The 18,183-nt window shown below is 36.5% G+C and overlaps 1 protein-coding gene and 1 long non-coding RNA gene across 7 annotated transcripts in view; both read left to right on the plus strand.

Annotated features, from left to right (window-relative positions):
* Window positions 1-18,183, plus strand: part of LOC139116105 (cAMP-dependent protein kinase inhibitor beta-like) — a 130,377-nt gene that overhangs the window by 43,289 nt on the left and 68,905 nt on the right. The window lies entirely within an intron of this gene.
* Window positions 3,641-11,642, plus strand: LOC139116104 (uncharacterized). Of its 3 annotated transcripts, none has more exons than XR_011548241.1 (3): window positions 3,641-4,179; window positions 7,245-10,277; window positions 11,438-11,642. It is a non-coding gene; the product is annotated as an uncharacterized lncRNA (long non-coding RNA). The 3 variants fall into 3 exon arrangements; XR_011548240.1 differs by having other exon boundaries at window positions 7,245-10,144; XR_011548239.1 differs by lacking the exon at window positions 11,438-11,642 and having other exon boundaries at window positions 7,245-10,512.

Raw genomic sequence — 18,183 nt, forward strand, 5'->3', positions numbered from 1 at the left:
ATGACTTTTAATAATTAAATTGTGTTATTACAAAAAACACACTAGACCACCCACTCCACCGTGATTTTCCATCATTCAGCCTGCATGCATGGATGCTGGAATGAGAACTGTACAGCAGATTAAATTCACCTCGTGCTGGTAACACTACAATTATGTCTATTAGTTTGTAAATGTCAATGAGGGTATGAGAATTCTGAAGTATCCCGTAGAAAACTGAACGACTTATCAAGTAGTTACTGTGTAGTGATTAGGTCTGTACCGACCCAAAACGACCTATTTTTGGGAAAATAAGTGGTTGGAACTTCATACATACTTATTTTGTGATCGTACATACCTAATTGTTTTACGTCCGGAGAGCATAACAACTTATTTTGTTATCTACTTGGTCAAAATAACAATTACGTTTAATTTCCTACAGACTTATGTTGTTTTGGGCCGGTGTCGGTCGCGTATTTTAAGTCTGCACAATAAATACGCTGCATATTCGGAAATGTGTGATAGTTGATTTTGATTTTGAAGTTCAACAAATTGTGTGAAAAAAACTACCATTTGACTTTGATCGGTACAGAAAATCAATCACTGACTTTTTATGTACGTTTTGCGAATGATCAGTTCTCATTGAAAGCGTAACTGTTTCTACAGAAAAAAGACAAAAAACGATCAGACAGTTCGTGTCCGTGTCGGCTACATGGACGATCTGCCAAAAAACGCTTTGCGAAAAATGAACGTTGAGCTCGACGTAAAATATGGTTGAACTTATTTCACGTGCATATCTCCCTTTAAAAGCCTAGTCTTTCAAAGAACTGCAACTCAAAAATAACGTATATCTGGTTCTTTTGTGTTTTCTTACTGGGCCCTTGTTTAACATGAACTACGAGTCCGACACAGAGTAGATTGAAGAAAGCTTACGACTACATATGATGCCAGGCAGCTATCCCAGCGTAATAAGCATAGTTTTCAACATCGACTCACACCGGACGTGCGCGATGAAAGTCGTCATCATCGAGCCAAGTTTGTAAGGGACGGACCATTAGATCTTGGGAGGGGGGGTGGTCAAAAACAGAAAAAAAAAATTTTCAGAGCAGAAAGTTAGGAAAAAAAAAATTTTCAAACTAGTTTGCAAATTAAAAAAAAAATTAATAAGAAGACAAAGGCGTAAAAAAAAAAAATCTGCAAAAGTCTTTAAAATTTTGAATTTTTTTTAGATTTTACCGACAGAAAGCAACTTTCTGTATTTTTAGTACTGTCATCCTCCAGGCACATTTTTAATTTTAATTTATACATTTAGAGTGACTGTATCCCTTATACTGGAAGTTGTACTTATCTTATCTTTTCAGGACTTTTGTATTCTGATCACTTGAAAATTATGAAATTATAGAGCCTGTTTTCTACTTGTTTCCTGCGTACAAACCAAGCAGGTACACTAGGTAAAACATTGAAACTATGGTATGGTTGTCAAGACAGAAAGTTGTATTTGCCTTTTAAGATCAAGGTAAACAGATGCAGGCCACATCAGTTTCATTTTTTTCACAGCATTTTATTGCAATGATGAATGCAAGAATGGGTGAACAAGAAACACGTCAATAATGATAAAACAACATATCAAGTCATTATGTATTATTTTGCTTTTAAAAAGGCTTTTTCAATTCTTTTTTCTCAAAAAACAGCCTCAAAAAACAACAGCAACACATGTTTTAACATTCAACAATACACTACGTAGAATGCCATCTATCCAACAAATCCCAACACAAAAACACACAAAAGGGTTGAACTTTGAAAGTTTCTCGATAGCAAATACTGAATAAATCTGCATGAATAATCGTTTTTGTGTAGCAAATTTCAAAGAAATTGGACAACCCCTTTCAGAGAATACAGATTTTTTGACCATGAATGGCATAAATTGCCCTAAAAAGACAAATATTGAAATTTCAACATATCTATACACATCCAATCAATTTGGACATGCTGCTACAGAGAAATAGATGTTTTGATCAAAAAAGGGCAACAATTGCTCTAAAAACACAAATATGCAAATTTAACTATATTATTTAGCTTATTTTAGCTTCTCAGCTTGTCAAAATCAATTGTAAATCATGAGATATGCATGATGTTTGGTGGGGTGAATGTAGGCATTTCACCATGCAGTAGAAAGGGAAGCCAGGAAACCAAAATAGTCAATTTTCAAAACTATAGGAAGCTACTGAGGAGCAAGAAGACCATGTTTCAGAGGAAGATGTGTAATCCAAAAAAAAAGCTCCCAAAGTGCCACCAAATAACACCATTTTTATCTCTATTTTTCAAAAGCTCTAACTGCAGGAGGGGGACACCCCCTCCTGACCTCCCCCCGCAAAAATACTCCCCAGGTGCCACCAAATAACACCATTTTAATCTCTATTTTTCAAAAGCTCCAACGGCAGGAGGGGGACACCCCCTCCTTACCTCCCCCCCTGCAAAAATACTCCCCAAGTGCCACCAATAACACCATTTTAATCTCTATATTTTCAAAAGCTCCAACAGCAGGAGGGGGACACTCCCTTCTTACCTCCCCCCCCAAAATACTCCCCACGTGCCACCAAATAACACCATTTTAATCTCTATTTTTCAAAAGCTCCAACGGCAGGAGGGGGACCCCCCCTCCTGACCTCCCCCCGCAAAAATACTCCCCAAGTGCCACCAAATAACACCATTTTAATCTCTATTTTTCAAAAGCTCCAACAGCAGCAGGGGGACACCCCTCTCCTGACCTCCCCCCCCCCCCCCCCCCCCCCCCCCCGTGATCGCTTGCGTGGCCACTTGTGGTGCTTGGCACCACATCTTTGCCCTCTTTATCTTCAGACAGCGACGAACTAAAAAAAAATTATAAATCTGAAAATTACTCTGAAAAAAAAATTTGCACAGCTAATCTCAATTGGAAAAAAAAAATTTCAGAAATTTACAATAGTAAAAAAACAATTTTCACAATTTCTTTGTGACCACCCCCCCTCCCAAGTTCTAATGGTCCATCCCTAAGTCACGAGACTTGTATGTCGGAGACGTTTTTGCAGAGCGTTGTGATGATCTGGTAAAGGTTTACATGTAATGGATTTTCTGTCGTTTTAGCTTTTCAAACGCGAGCTCGCATACAGCTGTGTTCGATCACATTGCTAGCTGGCTGAGTGCGTGGGTCACATGGGTCATCAGACTTTGAACCCAGGACTTTAGAATCACGCCTGATGATGCCATAGATCATGTGAAGACTTCTTTATGATTGGTCAGATTATTGTAGATCATGTGAAGATTTCTTTATGATTGGTCAAGTTGCCAAAAGGTCACGGGTCAAATCCTAAGCGGCAAATTAAATCTGATATGCACTGGTGGGACGTTAGGACGTTTTGAGTGAGAGAGAAAATCGTCACCTCTTTCCGCTCTGATTTTGACACAGTTTCGCGTAAAATTACCGTAGGACATAATCATTCAGGGTATGTACAGGTTAGCTATGAATTTAAAACCAACAAACAGCGTTTACGATGCGTTGATGGCCCTTGGATGACCGATTCTGAGATCGACCGCGATATCGTCCCGTAGAACACGAACACAACCCATATGCATGCATAGTTCGATCGAAGCATGGAGGCAGGAGAGACCGAAGAGATTGTTAAAAATTCGGTAAGTAATTTCCAATACGCCTTATCCACGAGTTGTCTCTGTAATTTTCGCAGTTTTCACTTCTTTAGTCACGCTATATTGATGTCATTCTTGGCGAACCCTGTTCAAGTATACGAAACGAACGGACGGTGTTGGCAAAATTAAACCATGATGGAGGGCTAGGTTGGTACCTCAATAGATGCTTTTCAATTGACGTCACGAGGTCAGGTCACGAGGTCATCCGCCATCTTGTGGGGCAACCCGCACCGCTCAGTGAATCAACAACGTGTACACGTGTGTGTGGGTCTTTTGTTTACCTTCTCGTAATCGATGCCGAACGCGAACATTTTGTGCAGTGGTAGGCAGCTATAATCGATCTGTCGGCCTGAGGCCCAACTATCCTATCATACAGTTTAAAATTATCGATTACCCAGATGAAAGAACAAAATTTTTGTCCATGAAAAGGCGGAAAAGTTGGATCTGTGCTATCGGTCGGAAGGACTGGACGCCATCGAAGTATTCCAAACAAAGTCGGCTCGGACCATTTTCTAACAGGTATTATTGCTGTTCCTATTTTATATCAACAATTAACCTGCACAATGTGAACATTTTTAATGGTGACTCGATTATTTGACCGATCGCTCAGCAAATAATACTGCTTTGCATCAGTGCATACATTCCCGCTAGCATGATACGAATGTTCAACTTTCCTGCCATTTTGTTTTGCATTTGCCGTTCAGCATTCTTTGATGTGACGTACTCCGTCGGGACACCAGCGACGTGCACACATTTCTCTCTGTCGTTTTGCTTTAATTCTACACGAAAGCTTGCTTGCAGCTTACCATTGACTCAGTTAATGATATAGGATAATACCAGTTGGCTTGGAATATCATACTCCGATAAACGTCCATGGCCTGGCTTTGAGAAGTATACTGCTTTGCAAAATAAATCGTCTTATCAATTCACTGATTCTCATATATGGCTAAAAGTCCTGAACTGTAACTTACAGAAGTTCCTATTGCATTTCATTAAGTTTTGTAATCTAAAAATTGGTCAGTACATAGAATTGAATGAAATGTTTTCATTTTCGTGACTGAACAGTGTACCAGGTGAACACTAAGTGTACCTTCCTTTCTTTCCTAATAAGAGAAACCATTTATGTTGTATGATGAAAGACACCCAAACTGGCCACCCTCTTTATACCTTTGGAAACCATCTGGACTTAAAACCATGTTTGGTCTATCATTTGGGCAAAAGAAAAAGCGAATCGATAGGAATGCTTTGCCATTTGATGAAGTACACAGTGATGGCATGATAAAATTGCATTCCCCCTTTGTTTATTCTTTCTACCTAAGGGGAGAACCATTTGATTTCTGGGGGGGGGGGTATGGAGGATTTTGAGAAAAAAAAATTTGTCACCAGGTGAGAGAGAAGAAAAAAAAATTGATCCTGTCATGGCCTGAGAAAAAAAAATTGTCATAACAGACAGAAGAGAAAAAAAATTGTCACAATGCACCAGAAATAAGCAAATTTGGAAACCTTATTGTCATGTATTCTTTGCCAGCGCGCCGCCATAGGCGGCGCAAATGTTTTACCACAAGCAATTCTTATGTTTCTTTTCCCAGCACTTATGATATAAGCATGCACTACATAGGTCTACTTTACACCTCAGTACACTCAATGTTTTCCTTCCATTTTCTGACCCAAGAAATCATATTTCAGGATTTCTGTTGCAATATCTCAATAGCATAGGCACTATCTAAAGGGGACTATTTGACTTCTGTAAATTGTGAAAATTTAAAACACAAGACAGGAGTCAATAAACTAGTGTTAAAACCAATATTATTTCTCAATATGAATTTGTTAGAAAGATGTACCTTGACAATGAAAAATTGAGGAACAACAAATATGATGAAATACAATGTGTGAGCCTTGTTTTTCTGACCACAAACACCAGATCGCAAACATACCATATTCAGGCTTTTCATTAGAAGCCGGCAGCTGGAGAAATGACACAAGAAGGTCACAGATTTTCCGTTCCTGTATATTCATTTGTCTTCAGTCTCTGGCAAACAGAACTGTTTTTCACAAATTGTATTGTCATTGTTTGGTTGTTGAATATTGTGACTCAAAAACTGATCATGCAAAAAATGTAAAAATATCAGTGTTCAATGTCATTTTCAAACAGTTTTACCGAGTGCAAAATAAACTGAAACTCCTCTCAGATTGCACCATTAAACACATCAATTTCTCAAAATTTCCAATACGAGAGGGGAACCCCCCTCTCGTGCTCTCCCCCCCTTTGGGTATTCTAATAGTTTCACTTAGTAAACAAATTAAAAAAACTCTCAGATTACACCAGACTGCACCATTGCACACATCAATATCTTAAAAAATTCCATGTAAGATAGGGGAAAGCCCCTGTGACACTTCCCCCTAAGCCTCTCTCATGTTCTCCCCCTGTACTTTCAAATTCTGCCCCGTCAGATATCCTAGTGAAAACCCTGTCATAATATCCATCCAAATTAAACAATATACTATATGGTTAGATACTGCGTGATCTTTTATATTTTTTTTTATTGTGACTTGAATTTCATTTTGATGTGTTCACCTTTTTTGAACCATCATGAGATAACTGATGATAGTCTAGCAGGGTACATCAAGATTTGAAAGGTCTTTACTGTTGCTGTAATTACATGTATTGGTATTTAACTTTTCTAAATGGGGAATGGTCAAAATTTCAGAGTTAGAGAGGGAGGTTACTTAAATTCATCATGGTTGGTGAAGGGGGGAGGGTCACTCGAAATTTCGGAGTTCTAGGCCGTCAATAATGACGGCTCCCTTATATACAACACATTACAAACTTGATGACCAATAAAAAAAATTCGCACTGCTACTCCATTTGGAAAAAAAAAATTGATGCAGGTCTGACAGTAGAAAAAAAAAATTGCTGTCACTCTGACAGGAAAAAAAAATTTGCTCCCATACCCTCTTCCTCCATACCCCTCCCCCCCGAAATCAAATGGTTCTCCCCTAATGTCTGTTTGTCATTGTCAAGATTGTAATATATTACATGTAGTATTATGTCCTGTTAAAGTTTATTGACTTATTATACTGCAAGAAAATGTCCAGAAGAGTGAATCTATTTAATTGCAGGTTGTGTTTTGAATACAGTAGTACTTCATATCAGAATGGATTTATATAAATTACCATGTAAAAGTCAAGTATGGGTGTGATGTTTGTTATCACATGCGATATGTCTGCCACAGCAATAGTATACTATTTCATGTTCTGTTAAAGAAAGTGTTCACTTTGTTTTCATCTTTTTGAATAGCTATCAGACCTATTCAACACCAATTTCCTCTAAACAAGTGTGAAATCACCATTGGTGATTTGGTTTTGATTTATTCATAAAGCATCTTCACCAGCAAAGGGTGTTCCTTAACCCTTTCACCCCAGTTCCCTGTATACAGGTCCAAGATCACCATTGATAACAATGGGTTTGGGTGGAACCATGGTGGTGAAAGGGTTAAGGCAGAGTCTCTCCCTCAAAACGGTCATTGGTGGAACATGTACAATAGTTTACATAATTGGTTTTGTGTTTTTCTGTTTCCTTTCAGATATGACAGAGCGATGAACAGACAAAATAAGAAGACTGAACTGGAAGAATGTTCATTTGAAATAGAAACCTCTCTCTGTTTTCTATTGCTAATCATACACCAGAATTGTTTGAGATAGAGGAAGCCTGTCTCTATTTTCTATTTCTAATCACATACCAGAATTGTTTGAGATAGAAAAAGCCTGTCTCTACTTCTTTTTCTAATCACATACCAGAATTGTTTGAGATAGAGGAAGCCTGTCTCTATTTTCAATTTCTAATCATACACCAGAATTGTTTGAGATAGAGGAAGCCTGTCTCTATTTTCAATTTCTAATCATACACCAGAATTGTTTGAGATAGAAAAAGCCTGTCTCTACTTCTTTTTCTAATCATACACCAGAATTGTTTGAGATAGAGGAAGCCTGTCTCTATTTTCAGTTTCAAATCACATACCAAATTTGAAGTGGTATATGTCCGACTCTGTGCGCCGACTCTGTGCTGCAGGTAAAATTTTAGTCATACAATGTTGGAGAAGACTGTCTCTGTTTTGCATTTCAAATCTCATAGTATACCTTAATTGTTGTGGTTCGGATTAGGCTGTCTGATTTACACTCTTATCAGAAGTAAGTGAAAGTTAGAATTAAGAGATTACCACTGGCTCAGGACACATGAAGACATAAATTCTGTATTACTTATCACATTCAATACAATTCTGAAAGGAAAAACACATCCAAATTTTACATTGTCAGAAACATTGGTAATTTATTTCACAGTGACATTCAAGTTTCAGACTGCCAAACAAGACTGTCAATTTTAAAGGTTACAACTTTTTTAATGTAGGCAGTGACTACAACAAATTGGAAGTTACTGTTCACTGACCATGAGAAATATTTACAAATTGACCTTAGTACTCTGAAATATTTATATTGACATAATTCAAGAAATAGTCTTCATAGAAAGAAAATCATAATGTTTCAGAAAAACAACATATTTTTCAGGGGTACATGTATGCATTGAACATTACCAAAATCAAACTGTATTGCACTTTGTTTTAAAGCTAAATCAGTGCAAAGTGTATGTCTTCCAAGCTTTCAAGCTGAAGTACAATAAAGAAAAGCTTTTACCAATTACATTATTACAGTTGCATTGTATGACATCTATATTGCAATATAAAGTTTGAATATGACATACAGTATTGCTCATCTTGTGAACTGTTGATGACGATAGAAAAGTGTACTATTCCATTGTTAACAAGAAAAAGATACTTGTGCTGACCCATACATGTGACAGAACTGAATGATTGTCACTGCTTGCAACAACAATATTGAAGCGTTCACATTGTAACCAAGACCCATATCAGCTGGACTCGGAGACATAGATTTTCCTGTGCAATGTGGCAATGATTTGACACACATATTGTTTCCAGCCATAATAATGTGGCTGAATTATGAAAGACCACCAAATGCAAAAAGTGTGATAATGATTTGACACCAAGCCATAAGAATATGGCTGAATATGAAAGACCACTTCATTGCAAAGCTGTGATAATGATTTGACACCAAGCCATAATAATATATGAAAGACCACTTCATTGCAAAGCTGTGATAATGATTTGACACCAAGCCATAATAATATGGCTGAATATGAGAGACCACTTCAATGCAAAGAATGTTGTAAAGATCTGACCTACGGAAGCAATTTTATTACACGGCTATATATGAAAGACCATCTCAATACAAAGAGTGTGGCAATTTATGTGACCTGCAGAAGTATATTTCATGAGAATGAATGTGAAAGACCATTGCAATGCAAGGAGTGTGAAATATTGTGAAAACATGAAGGAAAGTCATAAAAACACACAGGAAATGCAGTGTCAGAAACAATTTTTATGATAAGTTTCTGGTGTGATTAGAAAAGTCCATTCTAAGTATTATGGAGTCTACGTCATGTGATTGTACGTGAGGCAGTTTATATGCATAGAATGTGGAAGGTATATCTTCAGTCATGTTGAAGTATAAAATATGAAAGACCATCCACATGCAAGGAATATGAAAAAATTATGTTAATTTTAAGATCGGAGAGGAGAAGCAAGACATAGTGTCTATGTTTTGAAAGACTGTTGTATGCAAAAAGTATGGAAAGATGTTATGGAAAGTCATCACACCCATCCACAAGTATATGTACATGAACTAAAATTTGGTTTGATAAAAATCATGAAACTAACGCAAAATGGTAAAGCTAAAAATTAGACTATTTCTTTGACGGCTTGAACAAAGGAAGTTTTCGACAGTTTGGGCAAAAAAAGTTACCGTTTGATGCTCTCATATCTTTAACACATCTGAAGTGCAAACACTCGTACGGACAATTCTGGTTATCACAGCCTATCACAGCACCATCATCTGGTCTGTACGGAGTTTGACAATTCTATTTTCATCGTCATCATTACAGAATTAATGGATTATGATGTTCCCCCTCCATTACTGGGCCCACACTGAAATTCTGAATCAACCAATGTAACATTCTTAGATGGCTCAACAACTGAGAATCGCCGAGAATATAGTTTTCCCACTAATTCAGGTAAAATGGAATTTTGAAAGAAAATTGTGATGACTGAACTATATTCTGACAAAATTAATGATCTATACTGATTCTCTCAATATGAAAATCAACTTTTGTCCACACAATAAAATCACAAATTCTCTTTCACATACAAGTAGCTGACACTGTACTTGATAGTAATAATTATCGGTGACGCTTCTTGATCTCTGTAGTTTCACAGTGGCTTCGATGGCAAACATAAGGGCACCGACACGACTACAAGTCTCACCACGACAAGCCATACAAGTACAGTGTCCGGCGAGAATTTCTCCCCTCTTCTCAGCAATAATCCAGGCTGCAGCTGTGCTTCGTTCATACGTTGTGAGTGACGTACCTTGGATGTTGTTTCCGTTAACATTTGCAAACCTGATGTTGCTCACCCAGCCGCTAACAAAATAGCTATAGGACTGGAGAGATTTGTACGCCTTGAGGTCTTCCAAGGTGTAGGCACTCTGTGAGTAGACAAAATAGTTTACGATGTCGGGATATGTAATATCTGGCCGCTCACCAACGTCGTCTGACGACCAATAACTTTTCTGGAGCTGGTACGGGTCTGGTTACCAATTACTCTGATTTTCTCGAGATATCTTGCTCTTGAAACACTATCGAGACTATCTAGGTAGTCAGTGAAACACCGCTCGGCCTTATGTTAACTAATTATGGCTTCTGGGTTCACTCAAACGGGTAAATGATTGTTTTGAATGCAGCTCTCTCGAACGCAAATCTCCAGGTCAGCAGATTTGAATGCGCTATGAATATGCAAACAGTTGCCCTACAAGATGGCGCCGGGGTCAAATCTATGACGTCATTGCAAAGCATCTATATAGTATTCTCGACCGCGGAGTGACGTCACTAGGTGAAAAACATACGAGCGCGGTGAATGAGAGATCAGACGATACAGAAGAGCAATGATACAGAAATTGTGTGAAGGAAATCAGAACTAAAAGTTATGTCACTAATGTATATTGAAACTTTGAATATTGTTTGGTGGTTGAAAAATCCGAACCCCTTCACGGCGCTGTGACGCAAAAATTACGTAAAAAACCGCAAGTACCCGGATGACCCGCGGTCGAGAATAGACAGTGAAGTGTTACTCCACACTGTCACTGTCTATCTCTGTGCGTTAATTACAAGGAGAGTTGTAGTAACGAATAGAGCCAGGCTATTATCTGTTATTTTTACTCATTGATTAAAAATTTTGACCGGATTGATGATATACAACAGATACTCATATATTTTTATTATTTAAACTTTGACCTGGTTTTAATATTATAAAGGGATACTTTTTGATTTACATTTCTTCTGTTTGAGATTTGCTGAACCCCAATCACCACCGTCAGTAGTTGTAGTTTGGAATGGCGTGTCACTAATCAATGGGGAAAATGAGGCTGAAAAGCAAAGATTTGGTAATCACAACGAACATTATTTATAGATATGTCATGAGTGTTTTTATCAGAAGGTAAATTATTTTATATCAATTATAATTTCATTTAACCACGTGAATGCTCTTTCCATGAATTTTTATATTAAGGATAGTCGACGAAGTACAAGCAATTTCACTCTCCACATGATGTAATGACATCCTTGTCTGTTATTATCATATTTTATTCTCAGTGTATCTATGGGCAAAGGCCAAGAAGCTGAACAGACCAATGTGAAGTTTCAGAACAAGATCGGAAAGAATATGGATGGCATCAAAAACAACTTTTGATAATGTGAACAATCAAATGCAGACTTTAAGACTTGTTCTGTTGGGTTTTTCACATGAATCTCCCCTTCCACTATGAAATAAAGAGCTTGCAAACTTGACATCAGAGAACTGCTTCTTGTGTTGTCTTGTTGCTTCTTGTGCTGTCTTGTTCCCTATGTTGAGGTAAGACTAATTTTTAGCTACTATAGACTATAGTCTATAGAAGCTATTGGGATGGGTATCCGTCCGGCGTCCGTCGTCAGTCTGTATGTATGTATGTATGTATGTCCGTTTGTGAGGCGTCCGTCCACTCAAATATCTTGAGAACCGCTGTACTTACTGATTTGATATTTGTTGTGTAGATGAAAAATATGATTTTGAGAAACTATTTTTTTTAATTTTTTGATATTGTTGAAAATAGGCAAATTAATGCCAAAAAAGGTGTTTTTGGTAAAAAATCTTCTTCTTCATAACCGCTGGTCAGACAGCTTTGTTATTTGATATACAGGTCCCTAGGGGTACCCAACTTATTTGTTCAAATTGTGATGAAATATGCAAATGTGTATTTTTAAGGAATTTTTTTGTCATTTTTGGTCAAAATTTGACTTACATTGTATGTAATTCTTGTACTGTGTAAACCCTATCAATTCACCCAGAAAAAAATAATTAATATGATTTTAAATAATTGAATTTATTAGGAAATCATCAAAGCCAAAATAATTTTAGTGTAGAATTATCAGAAAGTTCAACTTTTTTTGACAGTTCATTGTGAAATGCTTACCATCTTGGAGGATTAAAACATGTAAAGGCAACTTTCCTGAATCCCAACTTTGACATATTCTGAACCGTCATTTATTGTACCCTGTATGTTATCTAAAAGAAAATGCTCAAAATAGTCAATAGAGATAGAGATAGAGAAAGTTCTAATTTCCATTTATGGTTGACTTGGTAAGGATAAAATAAAATTACTTTTTGAGGAAAAAAATAGAGTGGTCAATTAAAAGAGTGGTCAAAGTGATAGGGTTTTTATGGTAAAGCTGGGCTGTAAGATTCCTCATGTGCTATTTATAGCAATTATGCAATCTGTGTAAACAGTGCAATGAAAGTGTTACATGATGCTTTTGATGACCTTGAACTTCTTAAGTTTCAAACATTTGTCTCTTCAGTGTGCTTTCTCTGAGTATGTACAGTCTCAACTTATTCAACAGAACTCACTTACATAAGTTACAATGTTAATCAAAGATATCCACCTTCTTCATCAGTACATATGTCACAAAAGGTTCTTCTCTACATAACACAGCAGAGCTCTGTCAACTGTTGAGTTGCTTGTTCTTTCAAAACTGCTGGTCAGACAGCTTTAATATTTGGTTTACAAGTCCCTAGGATGACCTAAGTGAGATAATTTCATACAGTCAGGAAATACTTAATTTTGTATCCATGTCTATAGTAGCTTCAGGGACTTTGGCCCTATGTTTAGTTTCTTACATGGCAAGTCTATCCACTACAGTTCATTACAAAATGATTCTGAACCGAGTAAATTTGTAATGGATGGAAGTATTGGGAAGGCTACTATGTACACTGTCCCATGAACTCTGCTGGAAGCTGCCCTCTGTCCTGGGTATCACTGTCCATTTTTCAGTTGTTACCTGGTATATCAAGTGTAGAAGCATGATAATTATGATCATACATAAAATGTTGGATGTGGCTGCATCACTGTTGTCAATTCCTGGTTTTGCAATTTTTTCATGCATCGAGACTTGAATATATAGGCATCATGTATGCTAATTTTTAAGAACATACATACTTATTGTCAAGAAGTATGTATATATGCTAATATATGTAAATTTTACATACCAATTTTACCTGCTTATATATGCTAATTAATATATGTAAATTTTACATACCAATTTTACCTGCTCCAATTTTACCGCGCTTTAAGTATGTATTGTTAAGTGGTTATGCTAATTTTTAGGTCTGTATGGCCGATGCCTACCTAGCTAATTTACATTTTTCGGCCTATACACATACTTAGTAGTATGTACAGACCTAACTTTGGCCATAGACAAAAGGAACAAGTCTGTAACGAAACAAGTAGGTATCTGCCACAAAAACAACTTATATACAGACTTATTTACAGACTTATGGATAACTTAAATAAGTATGTGAGTTTTATAAGGGATGCCAACAAGTTGTCACCCTTAGCTGCTGCTCTGTGTGATGTACTAGCTATCATTCTACCACGGTATATTCATCCAGTAAATTGCCATTGCGTGTCTGGTGATGTATGTCAGATCTTTGCATACCAATACTCCACGGTTACTAAAAATTCCTGCACACATGCAGCTCATATTTTGCCGTCTTTCATCGTAGGCGTGAACACTCATCGTACAAAGGGAGATGAATATGAAATGACAATTTATGTATTACCAGTGTCTTTGATAAGAATGGCCACGGGGTGCTTCAGTTTGATGTAATTATAGTACTTATAGTACATTGAGTATTCTTCATTGAATCAAGTCTTTATCATCAAATTTGCATATTGAAGCTCTATGCAGTGATGAAGGCAACCGTACTCCACTTCAAGTGTTAAGATATCTTTCATATGTAGATCTACACACTGTGGTATACATGAACCTGGAGCTGCAGTGATTCATTATGTGCTTTTTGAACTGTCACCATGTCAACACATCTCAGATCAGGTCTACATTCTACTCCATCCACTGAGTACCTCATTCTGTGCAGTGTGATTACACCTACAATAGACCAATTTAGGCTATACATGAGGTAACTAGCGTGCATTGCCAGTATTCCACACTTACTGAATGCATGCTTTGTCAACCTGTTATTTCTGTACCCGAGTTGCATGAAGGTAACTGGATATTGAATCTCATGCAGGGAAGGGTACATGTAGTTTTGAAGCTTTTAAATCGATAAGACGGTATGGTGATTCCAGTAAGTGTTCATGATCAGACGGTGTGAGAAAGAATACAAATTTGTAAATTCGGACACAATTTCCTGAATCTGTTTTGATAATAAATACAGCCATGTGGCTTAATTAATAATGTGTGGACATCAAAAGTATAAATTAACCACACTGATGATTCCATTTTTCATCTGTTACATCGCATCACTTTAGCCACTTTTTAATGTGCTGGTAATTAATAAGTTGAAAAAGATATGGCAGTTACTATTACAAGACAAACTGCCCGTGGATGTTACAAGTAAATTAAGACTTGGACCGAATTTCACGCTGTTCAGCATATACTGTATTTGCTTAAAAATAAGCACATACGGTCAACATTTTGGTGCCTGGGCATTATGACTTTTACAGTCATCTCTGAGTTAGTTAAACCTTTGAGTGCCATACACCAGGTACGTGACAATAGTTTTATAGATACACAATGTACATACATCTCATACAAGCCATATTGCAAAGTTGAGACCTTGCTAAAAGGCAATTTTAAGAGCTATAGGTCATTGACTCAGACCTTGCTTCTGCTTATCAGTAAATTGATGCAGTGCACCACAGAACCTGAAGTGATTTCTCGGATGTCACAAAAGTTGCATTCTACTGTCCACAGAGGACTTTGTAGCAATTGTGATAATGAGTACTAGTATCTTCCAATTTCTAAACACCGATACAATTGCACCTGCAATGCGAACTATACCAAAGATTATCGGTCATTTTGTCATAGATATAACTCCTCTAGGATAACCCATGTCATGATTATCCATGGGATCATGGGTTAATCCCTAGGATAATCTTTATCTTCTGAAATTCTTTGTCAAGAAATTAAAAAAGGGTGATTAACAGCCATTTGCTAAAACAAACTCTAAATTGTTTCAGAGGATTTGTAAAGGTTTTGGTACATTAAATATTCATGATTTTAGATCAGGCAGTATGGTTTTATTCAATAAAGATAATTCACTGATTTTATTCAGATATATGGTATTTTGTTTGATGATTTCATGAACATGGTTTCACAGATACACTGGTATCCACAGGTAACAATTTTAGGTTCTTGTGAAGGGTCCTCTACAAGCTATTGCTGTTTCAACAACTTTTTTATTTGGATTATCACTGTAGTTTCACTGACTATGCTGTGCTTTAAAGGGCCAGCAGACACATTTTCATGATTAATTTCACTATTTTAGATTTGTATATTAATGGCAAGTTCTTGTTCTACTCCCAAAAGCATGTGAAGACACAAGTTCACTTTTCCACACAGTGCCTACACATGTAAAATGTGCTGTTATTGTTTAACGTTTGAATTCTAGTCTCCAGCCTCATCAACTATGACAATACTTTGTAGACGTGTATAGGCTGGGTTGACAAGCTTAATACTGTGTATCTCAACATGCTTTGGGGAATAGAACAAGAAACTAAACTTGACATTAAAACAAAAATGGGGAACAAATCTTCTAAAGTTATAGCTTCTGGCCCTTCAATTGGAATTTTCATTTCTTCTGGTAGTGTTTCTTCATATTTCATCACTTTGACTCTACTCAACTCATCCATTGCAAAAGTAATTTAGCCAACGTCGCTTTTGTTTGAGTGTTCCAGAATTTTGTAATAGTCATCATTTTGATCCGAGTTTTATTCAGTCAGACCCTACAGGACATTGACTGATAGCACTGATGGGGATCTTTCACATGTGACCGTGAAATGAAATGAAACAACCGGAAATAAAACAAAAAGGTTGTAGAGACAGTCTTCTGATTTTTTGCCCATTCTTGATGATTCTGATCTGGTGATAGCTAAATACATTCTCAGTGTGATATCCTGACGATTGATCACAAATGTAGCCTAACAGCTGTTATTTCCTGTTAAGATACATTGCCTAACACCTTGAATCAAAGTAGTTGTACTGTATACCATTATCTTGCTGTACAAATAACCCTTCTGATAGAATATACAATATTGAATGGTGACTTTCACTTTTTCACTTTCTATCAAATCCATAATTTCTGAGATACGGTACCTATAATTTGTCAAAATATTTTAAATTTGCAGTAATTGTTATTGTGACTGTAATTGTCATGTGCACTATTTCCAAAATAATTCCACTTTCTAACACGTACTGGTCGGTTTGATGATAGATGGGTTTAAGAATTCAACCAGACAACAATGTCTGCATGCACATGTGCATAATTCATGAATTGTCTTGGTTGATTTATAACCGGAAGTCTGACTGGGAAAAGTATTATTTATCATTTGTTGGTACACACATCTATCATGGGCTCATGAACGGTGAAAATTATTCAAACATCGGGGGATAATCGCAGTATGTGCGGACTGCGTAATTATTCATATTCTTTGGTTCATGCAGGTATCCGATGATGTGTTCAGGTGTGGGGTTATATTGAAATCCCCAAAATTAAGTTTACACTGTCTTTTGTCTGTAAAAATTGGAAATTAATGTACTTTTCCTCTGAGTCAATGGCAGCCATTTTGAATATGAATATTGGTAATTTGAAGGTTATTAGCTTTTCATATCTCAATTGTTCATCGTGACCTTTGATATTATTTCCTTGATCACAATATGAACAAAAATTTGAAACTTTCATGTTAACATGTTACTTTTTAAATGCGCTTCAGAAATGTCAGAGAGAAAATATCAAAAGTCACATGCAACTGTCGCTTTACCTTTGTTGTCTTCAGATAGATAATCAACATTTTGAAAATCATCTGTGCCCAGTTATAGAAATTCAATATCCAAAGTTCATTGATTAATGAAATGCAATAATGGCAAATACTGAACAGACAATAAGATGCTTGCTTTTCATGAAGAGAATGTAAATATTTGAATATCTGATACAATATCATATAAAATTTTACTCATTAGATGGATGAGATGAACTGTCATTGTTTTAATGCAATGCAGCAAATTAATGATTTTGACAATTTTTTGCTCTTCAGTAGCCTTACCACATTTTATCCAGATCTTTTTTTTTTTTAGAGGAAAGCCAGGAGTACGGTACACCATCTTATAAGTAAATTGTACAGGTTTATAAATAGAAACGAGATATGTATGTTTTATGACACTGTCTTAACATTTTTACCATCTGTCTTAATTTGTGTTAGGTTTGCCATTAGCCAATGATATTGTCAAAATGAATGTTTTGTCAAGATCAGGAAAAAGTGTGAAAAGTTGGCACAAAAATTTAAATTTATGTTGTAAAGTTAATAACGTAAGGGAGTCTTCATGTGGGCTTTATTCCTTATCTCTTACTTTGTCTTGATTTGCAGTTCTTGGCACACAAACACTGGGTTTATATAGTAGTCATTATTCACTGCATATCAGGGTTTATCAAATATTTATCATGTATTCCCAGTATTGCATTACATGATACTAACTCAGTAACTGCTTTCAAGGAGTGTGTTAGCATCTGGTCACTTAACTTCATTGTAGTGGACAGCAAAATTTACGCTTTTTAATCTGTTGAACCACGTTGACTAAGTTCCTATCCTACACTATAGATAGATTTTGTGTGATAGTTATGTCTATTTTTGTTGGTTTTTGAGCCATTATAAGAATGCACACACAAAATATTCTGATCACAGGATTCACAAAAGTGATATGTTACTGAAAGTATACTTTACTGTGTCACAAGGGAATGTCTTTCATTCATCCCTGTCATTTCCTATATATAGGACCATCCACACTAT

Source organism: Ptychodera flava, chromosome 17, assembly GCF_041260155.1.
Source record: "Ptychodera flava strain L36383 chromosome 17, AS_Pfla_20210202, whole genome shotgun sequence".
In the NCBI taxonomy this organism is placed as follows: domain Eukaryota; kingdom Metazoa; phylum Hemichordata; class Enteropneusta; family Ptychoderidae; genus Ptychodera; species Ptychodera flava.